We start from the raw sequence: 3,837 nt of genomic DNA, 5'->3' as shown, positions 1-3,837 counted from the left end.
GCGCTCTAAAGCAAACATTTTTTTAAAAGCCGGAGATTGCCTGCGTGGGCGAAAAATGGTGGGAAAAAGCATTTCGGATCCGGGAGAAGAAACTGAAGACTACTTGGAAGTGGTTTACAGGTAAAACGGTTCAGCCCCATTTCCTGAATGGGACAGAAGCGTTTGTGTGTGAAAGTACAAATATATTCCGGTAGGGAACCGGTCCTAAAACGGTTCTGTCTGAAATGTCAGACCAGATACCGTTTGGGAACCGTTCCTGAACTGTGTGTATAACACTATCTGCAGTGGCCTTCGACTACTCACCCTTCCCTCAGGATGAGGGTCTCTCCCCCACAGCAGCCTCTTTCTTCTGGCCCTGTTTCCTGGGAAGAAGAACAGAACAGCTTCTCCTTTGTACTAGCTCTTTTGTTATAAATCCCCTTTCTGTGTGATTGGCTAATTTTGGCTCCAAAACCTCTCAGGGGCTTCTGGGAGTTGTAGGCCTAGCCTCCTCCCACTGCTACACAGGCTTCCTGGGCCTGCTAGGCCTTGCTTGCACAGCCCAGATCATGACAGGTGTCTTGGAGAAGAAGAGAAGGAGATTGGACCCCGACCTTCACTACCCGAAAGAGTCTCAGAGCAGCTTACAATCGCCTTTCCCTTCCCCTCTCCACAACAGACACCCTGGGGGGTAGGTGGGGCTGAGAGTGCTCTTTCGAGGACTGCCCTTGAGAGAATAGCTGTGAGAGAACTTGTGATTGACCTAAGGTCACCCAGCAGCTGCATGTGGAGGAGGAGTGGGGAATAAAACCCGGTTCTCCCAGATTAGACTCTGCCGCTCTTAACCACTACACCAAACTGGCTCTCCCACTACACCAAACTGGCTCTCCCACTACACCCAACTGGCTATGGGCTGGGAGGAAAGCCTGAATAAAGCTGGATTGGAAATTGTTAGTGAGAAAGTGGGGCAGATCTCACCCCATAAGTGCCCTGCCAGGCACTAATTTAGAGCTCTCCAACCTCTTGGTGGGCAAATGTGCAAAACAGAAAAGCAGTTTTTAAATGTGCTAGGTTCTGGCTTTGAAAGTGATTGGTAGCCACATGGGAAAATGGGTGGCCAATTGCATTTCAGCCTTCTTTGTCTTTTCTGTGCCAAATACAAAGCTAACAAGAGAAGAAAGATTCCCAGCGTGCATAAAGCAAAAGGGGAACATAGAACACCGAGATAACCCATCACAAACTGTAATAAATTAAATAAAATACTTATATTTATAGCCGAACATTGTCAACTTTTACACGCACAGATTAGCGCACGCAGGCACTCAACAGAATTTCAAGCAACAAGGTGCTGTTTTCCCCGTGCTCGCAGGCGCACGATAATTTATGCAAGTACTATTTTTCTTGCGCTCGCAGGCGCCAAGTGATTTGTGTAAATAAGCGTAAACTGTAAGTTCCAAAAGCAAATAATTAAAGGCTGAGTGTCCATTATAATATAAGGCTGAAACAGGCTTCCAAGAAGACTTCATTGTGAGCCGTGGCACGTAGACAATATTCAAGAAGGTGGACCTCAGTGCAAATGGCACCAACGAGACGCGTGTCCCAGGCAAGCCTCACGTTTTGAAAACTGCTTCAAATCTGGTTTATGGTTGGAACTATAAAACATCATAACTGTAGTATTACTCACACCCACTGTCATTAATGCATCCAAAATTTACATACCAGCATTGCCGGTATTCAGAAGAGAATACTCACCCGTAACATCCTGTCTAATGCATGGAGCCAAAACTGCCAAATCCCTCACGACGGAGCGGTTGTCTCCTTGCACTGCAAACATCAATCAAGTTTAAAGCCTTTCCTCCTGAATCAAACTGGAGTGGGAAATGTTAGTGAGAAAGAGGGGCAGATCTCACCCCATAAGTGCCCTGCCAGATGCTCATTTTGCGCTCCCCTCCTTCTCTTGGTGGGCAAATGTGAAAGACAGAAAGGCAGTTTTTAAATGTGCTAGGATACGGCTTTGAAAATGATTGGTAGCCGTGTGGGAAAGTGGATGGCCGATTGCATTGCAAACTTCTTGTCTCTTCTGTGCCATCTTTAAAGCTGACAGCCTGTACCTCAAGTGTGTTGTTAGCTACTCATCCTCCATTTTTCCATATGTTGAAGAATGAACATAAGAAGGTAAGAAGAGCCCTGCTGGATCAGACCAGGGGTCCATCTATTCCAGCATCCTGTCTCACACAGTGGCCAACCAGTTCCTCTGGAAAGCCAACAACAGGGCAGAGAGTCTGAGGCCTTCATAAGAACATCAGAAGAGCCCTGCTGGATCAGACCAGTGGTCCATCCAGTCCAGCATCCTGTCTCACACAGTGGCCAGACAGTTCCTTTTTTGGAGAGCCAACAACAGGGCAGAGAGGCCGAGGCCTCCGTAAGAACATCAGAAGAGCCCTGCTGGATCAGGCCAGTGGTCCACCTAGTCCAGCATCCTGTCTCACACACACAGTAACCAACCTGTTCCTCTGGAGGGCCAACAACATGGCAGAGAATCCATGGCCTTCATAAGACTATAAGAAGAGCCCTGCTAGATTTGGCCATTTGGATCCATTTGGTCCAGCATCCTGTCTTACTCACACAGTAGCCAAGCTTTTCCTCTGGATGGCCAACGACAGGGCACAGAGGCTGAGTCCTTCATTAGAACGTAAGAAGAGCCCTGCTGGATGAGACCAGTGGTCCATCTAATCCAGAATCCTGTCCCACACAGGGGCCAATAATTTCCTCTGGACAGCCAACAACCGGGCATAGAGGCTGAGATCTTCATAGGAACATGAGAAGAGCCCTGCTGGATCAGACCAGATGTCCATCTAATCCAGCATCCTGCCTCATACTCTGGCCAACCTGTTCCTCTGGAGAGCCAACAACCGGGCAGAGATGCCAAGGTCTTCATAAGAACATCAGAAGAGCCCTGCTGGATCAGAGCAGTGGTCCATCTAGTCCAGCATCCTTTCTCACACAGTGGACAGTCATTTCTTCCGGATGACCAACAACAGGGCACAGACGCTGAGTCCTTCCCCTGGTAAGAGCATCAGAAGGGCCCTGTTGGACTAGTCCAGTGGTCCACCTAGTCCAGTGGTCCACCAAGTCCAGCATCTTGTCCCACACAGTGGCCAACCAAGATGGGTAGCCATGTTAGTCTTTCTGTAGTAGTCCTCCAGATTAGAGTCCGCCACTGAACCACTATACCAACCTGGCTCTACACATGCCCCTGCGACTCTTGGAGGACAAAAAGGTGATAGGGATTTTTGATTATTTCCCCATGAAAGGGCATGAGTGCCAATCAAGGCTGGTATAACCTTTGCCGGTGAGGTTTCTGTGGGGATCAGTCAGGAATAAAACGCTCGGGACGAGTTCATTCAAAAAAGAATTTCATTGTGCCAGTTTGGTGTGGTGGTTCAGTCACAAGCTCTGGCACAGCTGTCCTTGAATAGAGCAGTTTGTGTCAGAGTTCTCTCAGCCCCACCCACCTCCCAGGGTGCCTGTTGTGGGGAGGGGAAGGGAAGGGAGTTTGTAAGCTGCTCTAAGACTCCAAGTGAAGGGCGGGGTATAAATCCAATCTCCTCCTCTTCGTCTTCTGATTCATCAGATCTCAAACTTTGGGTAGAGGCCACGGCTTAATTTTATTTATTTATTTATTTGATTTTCGACTTATATACCTCCCTGACCCCGAAGGGTCTCTGAGCGGTTTACACAGCTGTTGATACCTAACTAGGGCCACATTATTTTGTATGGGGGGTGATAACCTACCAGCACCCTGGCTGCGGGCTCAGTTGTTGTTCAGTTCCTGGCTCGGCTCCGCTGGTTGTTCGT

This window comes from Gekko japonicus, unplaced genomic scaffold, assembly GCF_001447785.1.
Source record: "Gekko japonicus isolate JY-2015 unplaced genomic scaffold, Gekko_japonicus_V1.1 scaffold4174, whole genome shotgun sequence".
Classification (NCBI taxonomy): domain Eukaryota; kingdom Metazoa; phylum Chordata; class Lepidosauria; order Squamata; family Gekkonidae; genus Gekko; species Gekko japonicus.
Note: the sequence above shows the minus strand (reverse complement) of the source record.